This window comes from Manacus candei, unplaced genomic scaffold (assembly GCF_025592945.1).
Source record: "Manacus candei isolate 608988 ecotype Guabito, Panama unplaced genomic scaffold, ASM2559294v1 h1tg000022l, whole genome shotgun sequence".
NCBI lineage: Eukaryota > Metazoa > Chordata > Aves > Passeriformes > Pipridae > Manacus > Manacus candei.
In genome coordinates this window covers 5054530-5067018 of record NW_026138070.1, presented here as the reverse complement: position 1 = coordinate 5067018, position 12489 = coordinate 5054530, and the positions used below count along the sequence as shown (strand labels likewise).

The 12489-nt window shown below is 48.6% G+C and overlaps 1 protein-coding gene across 8 annotated transcripts in view; it reads right to left on the bottom strand.

The window, feature by feature from the left end:
• SAMD11 (sterile alpha motif domain containing 11) overlaps positions 1–12489 on the bottom strand; it is a 115829-nt gene that overhangs the window by 81919 nt on the left and 21421 nt on the right. The window lies entirely within an intron of this gene.

The window sequence follows — 12489 nt, the reverse complement described above, 5'->3', positions numbered from 1 at the left end:
GGGTGTTTGGCTCCATCTGTGACTGACCAAGACAAGAGCCATAACATGAGCACTTCCCAGTGGAAGATGTACACTGGAAACCCAGGGAGATTGTGGTGTCATTTCCCCCCCACAACCCATCCCAGAATCTAAAATTTTAGCAAACAAAATGGTGAAACTGGGATGGGAACCACAGCAGGGGGAAGGGAAGCACAGTCCTGTGCACGTGCTTTGTACAGGAAGAAAGGTGTGTGGAACAGGCTGAATAAGTGCAGAGTAACACTGAATTAATAACAGCTCCTCTGAAACATCGATTCCAACTTTCCAAGTAAACCTGGCAAAACACAAAGGTCCTGGGAAAGCCAGTCAGGCTCTCTGCAGGGGAGAACCAGGAACACTAAATGATGGAAGAGCCCGTGCTTTTTTTAATTAAATAAATTAAGGACCTTCCACAAATACAAAACAAAAAACTTGTTTACTTCTGTCAATAAATTCCAGTTGTGCTCATTAAGGGGAGTCCTAATCGCTGTGATAATTAGCTAAATCCATCTGGAAGGCATCACCCCAAGGAGCCACGTTAGAGCTTTCCCACCCTGATGCAGGTCCAAGCCAAGAATGCAGCTGTCTGTGAACAGCAGACACCCAAGGGAGAGCAGAGCAGTGGGCCAAGCTGGCACAAAAACGGGAAAACACGTCCACAAGGAGAAAGACACGCACTTTATACACTGTGTGTGTGTCTCCAACCCTCATGTGGGAGGTGCATTTCCACCCCTGCCCCTCTCCTGCTCCAGTGCAAACAGAGACTGTGCACCAAGTTCACTCTCTGCCCAAAGTCACCTCGGGAGCACGAGCTCACTCGGAGCCAGAAGGACAGCAGGGAGGTGAGGAGAGAAAGGGGAAAGCGAGGGGATGGAAAGGAAAAGCAAGGAAGGGCAGTATTTGCACCAGATTTCTGTCATGGACCAGCATGAGCCTCACCACCCAAAGCTTTCTGTGTTTTTCAGGAGCTGCAATTAAAGGGGACGGGGAGGGAGGGGGGTGCAAATTTCCGCTCCAGAATAATTGGAAATCACTCTCTGCTGCGGCTTCGCGGGCTAAAGAGAACGGCACAGATCAGACACTAAAAATCATTTTATGGCCATTATGGCACCTCGGAGCAGTTAGCAGGTCTCAGTGACTGCCCAGGGACTCGTCAGCCCCGAGCAGAGTGAGAGTGCAGCAAACAGGGAGGCACTGAGCCCACGGAAACAGCCCCCAGGCTCAGCACAGGTCACCCCTTCCCCTGCTCCTCAGGGTGCTTTTTCTTTGCCTTTCTTACACCTTACACCTAAAGCTGCTGCACATGCACACATACATAACATACAGATATTGCAGATGTACCTATAGAGGTAACACCTAACACATCTTCCCTTAAAAGGCAAATAAATGAGCGTGAATGGAGGAAGAGAATTTGCACCTGCAGCGACCTCTGGTCACAGGTGACCTGCCCTGCTTTTGTAGGACAACAATAGAACCAGAGTGGTTCCAGCGTCCCTGTAAGCCCCAACATTCCAGCCTCAGCAATGCATTTATTTTTTTTAAGTTCTGTTTACTCTGTACTTTGCATTTTTTTTTTGCCATCAGGTTTGGGGTGCTTTTGTTTATTTATTTACTGCGTCTCTCAGTTCGCAGAAAATTAAAATAGACTGAGCCAATCAATTTTGCCTTTTATATTCATCTATAGTCAGTTTTGAATCAATTGCACTTTCTTAATCTGTTTAGAGGCATTCAGCAGTAGATACACATTACTTTTAAATTAAGCACAAAGGTAGCCAGAAGCCTGGCCCAGAACCTGCTGCAATCAATTGCCTTTCCATTGACTTCAAAGGGCGCTGGTCCAAGCTGCAAACAAAACAAAAAACACACTCCAAAACACACTAAGGAATCTTTCCTGGGTTTTGCTGAAGTTTTTTTTTCAGTTGTGCAGATAGATTACAGAACAGCAATGCACCTGCAGAGGTGAGCAGTGGGTTGAGACACCTACAGTGACTCCAATTCAGGGTTATCAAGTACCAGGGGTGAGTGGCAGCAGGTAGTAAGGTCTGCACTGAGCAAGAACACACTCAGAGGCTGCAGTGGCATCACCAGATGTGGGGAGGTACGTTAGGATTTACAGGTATTCGGTGTAAACCTCATAATCTCGCATTTAAAAAGCTCATGTATGGGTGGCAGTGTCACTGCACTGATCTCACACAGCCGTGGGATGCTGGCCCTGAACCCTGTATAAAGGTTTGAGCATTTTTAAAAAATAAACTGCCTCCCAGTTGGTTGAGACTCATTGGGATGTCTGATGAAGGGAGACTACAAAACAGGTGGAGAGAGACTATTTACAAGGGCCTGGAGAGACAAGACAAGGGGGAACAGGTTCAAACTGAAAGTAGGTTTAGATTAGAGATTAGGAAGAAATCCTTCCCTGTGAGGGTGGGAAGGCCCTGGCACAGGTTGCCCAGAGAAGCTGTGGCTGCCCCATCCCTGGAAGTGTCCAAGGCCAGGTTGGACAGGGCTTGGAACAACTTGGTCCAGTGGAAGGTGTCCCTGCCCAGGGCAGGGGCTGGAACTGGATGATCTTTAAGACTCCTTCCAACCCAAACCATTCCATGATTCTATGAGTCTATGAGTGGGAAAACAACCCAAAACCAACAGTCACATACTGTGAGAGCCAGGCACCTGGGACACTCCTTTCCCCATTAAATAACCCCATTTTTACACACCAGAAGAGCAGGGGGAAGGTGTCCTCTGCCAGTTGGCTTCTTCAAACCAGTGGGACTGTTTTGGCCAGTGAGTCAGAAGGAGCATTTTCTGGGGCTGCAGAGCCAGCAGCTGTCCCAGCAGGGGCAGAACCCCCAGCAGAAAGATGAGAGCAGTAAATACAGCTCAGAGCTCATCCAGCACAGCCAGCTTGCCTGCCTGCCTGCCTGCCAGCTGCCCAGTCCAGGAGGACAGACAGAAAGTGGTAAGGAACAGAATATGCCCCTGAGAGCAGGGAGGGGAACACAGGACCCTCCCCAGAGGTGAAAGAGCCAGGCAGCCAAAATGCTGATGCAGAGTTATGGCACAGGTAATAATAAACCTGCAACAAACCCTCCAACAACCTCTTCAGGGCCTGAGAGGAGTCCAACCAAAGAGCTTCCCTTCAGGACAGACACTGACTCAGCTCAGGGGAAACCTCTCCAGGCTTGCACCCTCCTTTCACAGCAAGAGGATTTCCCCCACTCCTTGGATCCAGGGTGGAGAACACAATATCTCTCTTTAATTAGTGTAACAAGAAAGTTAAAACGTTCCTGCAATTCTCCAAAGCCTTTCCAAGGGGTGAGCGTTGAGGGCACGGCGGAACTGCCTGGTGCATTAGGGCTCCCTTCCCCTTCATACATTGTTAAAGATTAATTTTGTGGGTTATGATTCCAGCTAACGAAGCACAGCTGGAGTTTGAGTCAATAAACCCTCCGTCCCCCCAGACAATTGAGCTCCCCCCGGCCACTCCTGCGTCAGCCCAGCCCTCCGTCACTCACCACTTCACCCTCCCAGGGTCTTTTGACACCATTAATTGCTTTCATTGCCTCTCAAAGTATTGTCTGGGTGGGGGGTTGCTTTGTTTTTAAAAAATCACAGACAGGCATATTTCCTTTCCCCAGGAAAAAAATCAGATGGGGGACCAGCACGCTATTTAAAGTCACCCACTATCCAGAGATTGAACTGCAATTAAAAAAAAATAATAATAAAAACAACAACCTGGGGACAGCAGCAGGTTACCCGAGTGGAGAAGCCTGGAAGCCCCATCGTTCTTGCCATGAAAGGCAAGGACCGTCGGAAAGATGGAAAAGAAAACAGTGGGGATGTTTCTTCCCTTCCAGAGAGCTGGGGGGGAAATTCCGCTCCGGGTGGCTAAACAAGGTCAGCAGAGTTACAAAATAAAATCTCTCTTCCCCCCCCCACCCACCCATCCAACCCCCTCGTGGCTCTCCCCTGGAGCCCCGTCCTCCCAGCCACGAATTCCAAAATCCAAAGTGTTGCATAAGAGCCCTGGGAGAGCTCGCAGATGGAATGACGGGCGGAGAGCATGGGACTTGGGGGAGAGACAGGAAGGGAGGGTTAGGAAAGGTTTCCTGCCCTGGGAGCTACTGCAACAAGGTCAAAACAGCTGAACGCCCTGGTGTGACATTCAGAGTCAGCCAGAGAAGGAAAGATTCCTTGCCGAGAGAGAGTCCCTGGTGAGCGTTTAATTGATCCCAGCAATGGAAAAGGCCTCTGCTCCGAGAGCTGCAAGGCAAAAAAGCTCCACAGGAAAAAAAAAATAAAATCAAAACAAAACAAAATAATGCACATGAAAGCAAAGCTTTTTGCCCGTCCACGTTAACTGCCAGCCAAACTCTGGACGTCTGATCCCGTCGGGAATTGACCCAAGCAGATGAGCAGGTGCAGTCACCCTGCAGTCACCACTTCTCCAGCATCCAAGTCGGTACCATTAAAAAAAAAAAAAAGGCAAAAAAAAAAAGAAAAAGCACAGAAATGCAAATGCACAACGAATTTGCACAAAAATATCAAAGCTGTTTGCAAGATGATTCACGTGCCCGTGATTCAACTCTCTAAAATAATTACTATTGGATAAAAAGGGAAAAAAAAAAAAACCAAACAAAAACCAAAACCCTGCAGGAAAACAAAACCCCAGCACATGCATTCCTTCTGCATATGTAAAGCTGGGAAATACAGGGAGCAGACTGGGAATGCTGGGGGGAGGTAAGAGGGGAGGTTTGTGCGCTGCCAATGCTGGGAGCTGGAGAATTCTAAATCTTTTCCATATGTGAAGGAAATCCTCAAGCCCAGACAGCATTTTCTCTCTCTTTTTATTGATAATAAAGATAGGGAAAAGGAAAGGGGGAGGTTCTGAGAGCCAGGAATATTTTTCTTTTACTTTTCCAAATAATAAACCCACTCAAATGGCTTTAATTAGGGAAATTACACAGCAACGGAGACCACACATCCCTCCGTAGAATAACTGACAGAGTTTGCATTTACCTTCAGCTGTGATTAGTGTAAACACCTAAGAAAGGGTCAAGTTGCCTTCCAAGATAATCCTCCCCTCTCCCCTGGGCCTTCATTAGCTGTTCCAGCCCAACGTGCTACCAGGGGTGTTTCGGTAGCAAATCCGGCCCAGGCACAGCTCTGCTGCCCTGAGCTTACCAGCAACTCCATCAAAACAGAGGTCACAGGCAGAGGAAGGTGTCCAGGCTCTCATCCCACCTCCTGCTCTGGTGTTCAGTAATGAACAGATGAATAAAACAACAGCCGGCAGCTTCTCCGCGGCGCTTTCCTGCCTCCCTGCCAGCCCCAGCCCAGCCCTTTCACCTGACCACTGACAGGTTTATTGTTCATCATCTCCTCCCAGGGACACCAGTGTTACACTGAGGTTGTTCCAGAGCAGGAGGGATGGCCCAAAGTACAGAGGGAGCAGGAGGGAACAGACAGAAAAAATTAAGGCAATATAGAGCGCGGAGACTCTTCCAGGTTTTGGGGACTGTGTCACACTCTTCATCAGAGTCTCGTGGAAGTGGTTTACAAGTTTTGGCAACGACTAGAGGAACCAGCTGAGGAGGCAGGTGGGCATAACCAAACAGGTCTAAGAGCTGTCACCAGGGACAAAAGATTTTGGGGATAACTGTCCCCCAGCAGGCTCTCAAGGGCTCCCCGTGACGATTCCTCATTAATGGTTTTGAGTTGTCCTCAACTGGTTTACAGACAAGCTCTCAACTCCAGCACAAAGAGCCCAGGCTCATTTTTTAGGGCATTTTATCTTCTGAGAGAAAGTGAAGTTTACCAGAGAAGAAAATTACCCTTAACCACAATTTCCCTGTGTGATCCCAAGCAACTCACTTGACCTCATCGTGCTCGGTCTCCTGCTATAAAAAGCCATCACCAACACATTCCCTCCCTTGTACCTATTTCTCCATCCTGTTTATATGGTTTATCCTGTTTATACTGGAAGCTCTTTTGGGGCAGAGAATGACGTGTCGAGTCTGAGGCTGTGCAGAGAAAACTGAGCTGGAGGTACTGCTAAAAGTGGAGAAAATGTGCACCTTTGAAACCAAAAGAAAAGTTCCCCGGAAGCGAAGCTGCAGCTCTTCCCATCAATATTAACAACGTTATTTTCTGAAAGCCCTAAAGAAACAGATGAACAAGATCTGTGAACAGAAGGGAACATTTCCCATTTATTATCTCTCGGTGAATTATAAAGCCTAGAGGATAATTTGTTAATAGAGCGAGAGCTGCACGTTTCTGGAGAAGCCAACTGGAATTTCCAGTCTTTGGAGGGAGGCAAGTCTAAGAGAGAAAAATCTATCAGCCCTTTGGAGCTACCTGTTTTCAAAAACTCTTTGGAAGAAGGCTGAAAAGTGGCCTAGTCTTTGTTTTCTGTGTCTGCTTCCACATCAAATGGCTTTGTCCCTTTCAGTCTGAGGTTGCAAAGAAGGAAGCAGAGATGTGAAGCCAGGTCCTCAGGCAATGTAAGTCAGTATTAATGGAGCAAAAGTCAACTTACACCAGCTGAGGATGTGCTACACTGTTGCTATCTCCTAAACAAAGGCAAAACTTACATATTTTTCTCTTTTTTTTTTTTTTCTTTCCTGCTCCTCCTGTCTGGTGAAGAGACAAGGAGCAAAAGGGCATGGATGCTTTCAGACATTTCCCCTTCTCTTCCTTCCCCTCACTGCTGTACCTTTCGAGTGGCAGAAAAACACAAGAGAACAAAATCAACGGCCCATCGTTCCCTCAGGTGTAAATGTTTCACTCCAAAGTTTCATTCCAGCCGGTCCAAGAGAACACAGCAAGTCTGAAATACTTCATCAGCAGGAATCTGACTGGGCTTTATGCTCTTACTCTGCTCTGGAGACACACACTTAAAGCACTTGGGATCCTTGAGGTATCCAAGCGTGGCTCAGAGCCTGCTCAGCCAAAAGGAGATGGATGTGGGCTGTGTTCAAGTCCTACAAAAATGAGGACCAGCCACTGCAGCTCTTTACTGGGCAGGGTGCAATTTCTGCCTCGAGTTCTGTTTTGAGCTTTTTTTTCTTTTTTTGATAAGTCTTCGCTGTCTTAAAGAGCAACTTTCACGAGATCAAACAGAGAAGTTAAGTTTCTCCCCAAATGCCTGTTGCTGCTCTAACAGAAACCAAACCAGGTTTTATCTGAACACTTGAGCATGTTTCACAAAGAAAATTCACTAATTACTATCTTCACCTAATGGCACAGACAGACCTGGATTTGTTGCATCAGTCCCTCCTTTTCTTGTCCATATGAAAGAAGATTTTGCTGCTGCTGTAGTTATTGAGAGCCACAGCTGGTTCTGCTGGAAACACCCAATCCAACACCATCCTTAAAAGCTGGGCTTCCAGAGTACTGAAGTGAATCAAAATACTGATCACTGATGACTTAGAAACCATAAGCTCATGGTTCAGCTTGCAGAGTGGCAGCCCCCAACCCCAGCCTTGCTCACCTCGAACATCCTGGTGCTGGACTGACCCCAGAATCACCTCCTGTCCATCCCCACAGCTGGACCACTCTCGTCACAGGCAGAAGGAGATGGCAACTAACCAGAGGGCAACGCTTCTCAGCTTTAAAAGGATTTGTTTCCCCTCAGTTTCCCTCAAAACTGAAGCAACCAAACTGACAGGAGCAGAGAAACAGCAGCTGCTCCACACAGCGGGGACGAGTAACCAGAGCTTAGAGTTACATCCCAGTATTCCCCAGGGAAGCTGGTGCCAAAAACCAGCCACATCTGCCTCCGTGACAGGACCACCCAGCACATCCTCCCTGCATGGCAGACACCCCTCTTCAAGAGCCTTGAGCTCAAGCCTCCATTTAACACCTGCACAGAGACCAACCAGGCTGGTTAAGGTATAAAAAGATCCCCATCCTGTGGTGTTCCAAGTCTGATCCCAGCACTGACCAGGTCAGAAAAATCTGAGGACGGAGCTGCCGCCTCACGAGTGAGCAACAGCCAGGTCTGCCCACAAAGCTTCCCTGGGATGACTCAGCCCAGGCAAACCTTGAAAATCCAAAGCAAACAAGAAAACCACCAATATTAATTAAGACTCAGCAAAAAAAAAAAAAAAAAAGCCTGGTGTTTAAGGAGCCATCATAAACCGTGGATACCAAAGCAAAACAGAGAAAGGTGCAGATCACTCACAGATGTGGCACCATGGGCAGAGTTTGCCTGAGCAGAATGTGTTCAAGGTGACACTCCGGGTTTGGAAGGACCCTTTTTTCACAAATCAAACCCTCTGACACCTGCTGCATGCACAGGAGTGAAGCCACAGCCTCCCTGGAGCCCCTTCCCTACCACACAGAGCCAAAACGCAGTGGAGTCTGAGCCAACTGTCATCTGCTACGCTGCCATGACACAACACTTTCTGTTTGGAAAGCACAGTGTGTTTATAAACTTCTGTTATTTAAAGGATTTAACACATCTGGAAGGCTGGTGAGGAGCAGCAGGTCCATTTCACAGCATGGTGAAGATATGTAAGATGATGAATTAAGTCACACAGCGAGGCCACTGCAGAGCCAGGAGCTGCCTGTTGCACTTCCAAAGCCAAAGGGAAAATAACATTCACATCCACATCCAGTGTGGAGAAACAGCTCTGTGGACCCCTTTCAACAATCACAGGAGCTGGGCTGCAATACCTGAGCAATGCCATCAGGTGCTGTGGGCATAAACTCATCCTTTCAAGTGAAAACCAGCTGAAGCTGCCCGGCTCTCTCCCTCCCAATCCCGCTGCCTTCAGATGTGCACACACACACACACACACACACACACACACAGAGCCTCCACGAGGGAAGCACAAAGGACGTGGTTCAGATAATTGGAAGAGACCGACTGACAAATTGATCCTCCGCTCCTTTAACCTGAGCGGTGTCACCGAGCGCGGGTGACAAAGAGCTGTGCAGGCACAGAGTGCCCGGTGACAAAGAGCTGTGCAGGCACAGAGTGCCCGGTGACAAAGGGCTGTGCAGGCTCAGAGTGCCCGGTGACAAAGAGCCGTGCAGGCTCAGAGTGCCCATCACTGCACCGGGGGTGTCATTGTTCACTGTTCAGCACCAGCCAGCCCCGCACTGAGGCTGCCCGGGGCAGTCACCCCTGGCAGGGGACTCGCAGCACCCCCTTAAAGTAATTTTGGGGCGATTATCTGACTTCACACGCAGCCTGCACGGTGGAAATGACTCGCACAAGATCTGCCGGGTAAGGACAAAACGAGGGAGAACGAGAGCAGTTGTGTCTGTCACTCTGCTCCTGCTGTCACCTCCCTTGTGTTACACGCCGTGTGGTGATGCAAAACCAGCAAAAAGACCGTTTCCCCCTTCTCCTCCTTTCCCTATTACCTTTCACAGCTCAAGGTCCCCTTTTCTGTTGTTTTATCCGTTTCCTTAAGCCTTGTCTCCCTTCCCACATCCCTCCCAACCCCAAACCAGCACACATTACCTATGCAAACCACTGCTTCCATCCTCACTCCGTGATTTGCCTGCCACACCTGGGGGATTTCCCAGCAAATTGTATTACTTTATTTGGTCAATTGGCCTACAAATTGATTTTCCTGTACAAATAATGAACATTTATGGTTATTTTCCCCATAGACTGCTTTATTTCACATGTAACAAAGACTGATTTCCTCCAGGTTTTGAGACCTGAGCATATGAGCTGCAGTTACTGTGACCCCTGGGTGATGGATGGCAAGGACTCGAAGCACAACAGGAGGGTCTGGGGTTGGTTTTTTTTCTCCCCTTACTAGAGAGATGGCAGCTGGAAGTACAAACACTGGTACCAAACCAAGGAATTCTGTTTACTATGGGAATAAATTGGACTGTCTTAAAAGATCCTCAGTCCTAGGATCAGCCTCAAGGCCAAGCAAATGCCCATGAAGGAATCAGGGGGGACAGAGGACTGAGCTGGTGTCCTGGACAGGGATGGCAGAAGGCTGTGAGCCACCAGCATGGCCAGATGCCCACAGCATTTGAAACAGCATCCCCTGCTCATCACAATTTTTTGGGGACACTCTGCAAGGCCCTTCCTTAATCTCAATGATGTCATTGTGGAGGAAAGGGGAGGAGGAGGAATCAGGGAAGAAGGGTTTCTAGAAAACCAGCTGGGAGCGAGGGGGGCCTGCTGTGATTCGTGGGCAGGGAGTGCAGTGTTGTTCTGCCCTCACCTCCCCAAGGGTGCAGAGCCACAGCAACAGCTCCACAATACATTTCCCTTCCACTAATGAGAAAACGACTTTCGAGACAGAGCCTGGAGCAAGTTTTGAAGGTCACTCCCCGCAGGTGTGGGAATGAATTGGGCTAGACCAGGGTCCAAGCCTAAGTTATTCTGCTTAGGCCACAAAGGCTTATTTGTGTGCGTGGGGGGGGTTAATAGCCCGAGGGCTGTGATGTGTGTGTATGTTTAATTTAATACCTCTTGATGGCTGAGGCTGTGAGGGACAGAGAGGCCTCAGCCTTGGCACTGAGGAAAGGCAGAGACAGGGGGGTTTCTGAGGTGAATCTGAGTGAGGGTGGACACAGAAGGGAAAGTCAATTATGTGGAATAAGTCTCGGCTGCCTGCAATTCCCCATCCCCAGTCCTCGGGGGCGGGTTTGGCCCATGAAGTCTGACTTCAAATCCAATAAAAAATTAACTGATTTTGAACAACTACTAGACATGCCTCCTTGGAGTTTTAAGACGTGCTCTTCAGCTGCAGCGCAGAGTGGAATTAATGAACGGAAAGAGAGGCTGAGAGTATCAGGCATGAGGCTGAAGGCACTGCCAAATTCCTGCTTAGCTTCTCTGACTCGGAGGGGGGGTCCCTCCCTTCTTCTTGGCACTGCTAAGGACTGACATGCCCTCGGTCCATCAAGATGCTGCTCGGCTGAGAGCCCCACAAAGAGCTATGTCATGACTGAGGGGACACTCATCCTCCATCACAAGCTACTCCAGGCAAGGATGCATCTCCCCCAGCCTGTCAGTTCGGTGTGCAGATGTTTCACTCTGCGCTGTGCCTCCATGGGCTCCACAGCTGAACTGCTGCACAGCCCCACCAGAACACATCTGAAAGTCCACCTCGACAGGGACATCAGTACTAGGAGATCAAGTCTGCCCTCACACCCCACTCCTACTCAGAAGCCAGATGACATGTGCTGGCTGAGCCAGCAGAGAGGGAACCCTAAATGCTGAGAGGGGACACTGAGATTCCAAGTGCTTTGTGGGAAGAAATGGGGTGTCAGACAGGTGACCTGCTGTGGGCATCACAACACCTCCGACAAGGACAACAAAAAGGAGCTGATTATCAGCTTCACAGGGTGCAGTCCCTGCAATCACACTGTGAAACCCATTCTCCTCACTCAGCTGACACGATGAGCAAACATTAAAGTCCAGCTCCAGGGTAGCAGTAACTGCACTTTGCAGTTGTCCATAACCTTTCACTCCAAGGCCTGCAGCAGCTCTTCCAAAAAGAGGCACAGGCTATGACTCTACTCTTGGACCATCATCTAGATGATGAGTGAGACCAAGGGCAAGTGTGGTGGGACAACCTGCTCATCATCACGTGGTAAAATGATAGGGGATCCAAGCCTGAGACAGCCCAGTCCTGACTCGAAATTTGGGGCTCCCACCACTCATAACCAGTGCACCCCTGAAAAAGAAACCAAGCTGAGATCTGTGAGTAACTGAAGGGAGATCTGACACTGGTGTTTGCATCTGTGTCCTGACCCCAGCAATCCCTGCTTGCTCACAGGTGTGTTCTGCACACCCTGGGACGGTGCCCATCATTCACCACGACTGTTGCAGCACCCAGAACCACGGCTTCCCTCACCCTGGGTGTGCTAACAAAACCAAAGGACAAGCCACAACCACTCACAGAAATATGCAACCAGCTGGCTCAGCACACTGGGAGCAACACAAGATGATACCACGCGATTTACAATACATTTGTATATAAAAATACCACTGGGAAATAAATACCCAACAAATACAGTGGCTTTCCAGGGAGTGCTGAATGAAGTAGGGAGTGTTGGGAGGTGTATGTTTTGAAGGTAAACACAAAGAGAATATAAAAAAATACAAGAGAGGTAAATAATTCATCAAAAGAATGAGAAACAAGAAGCTGAAAGGAAAAAAAAATAAATAAAAGAAATACCAAAGGGAAGAGTTTTCTGAGAAGGCTGGAAAAAAATTAACCTCTCACAGAAGTGAAAACCAGAGGCAAAATTAATTGGAGTAAAATGGGGTGGGAGGAAGTTTTTAAAGGTGAAACATTTTATCTGGGGATGGTATCTCCCCTCTTAGGCACTGAAGCATTTCCCCAAGGTGGGAAAGGGCTGCCAAGCTGCTGACAGAGACAGTGTGGTCTTACATGGCTTCCAGCAACACCAAAACCACGGGCAGAGACTTCCAGCCAGTCAGACAACAAAACAAACCTGCTCACACACCAGCACTTGTTCTCAAGCAAG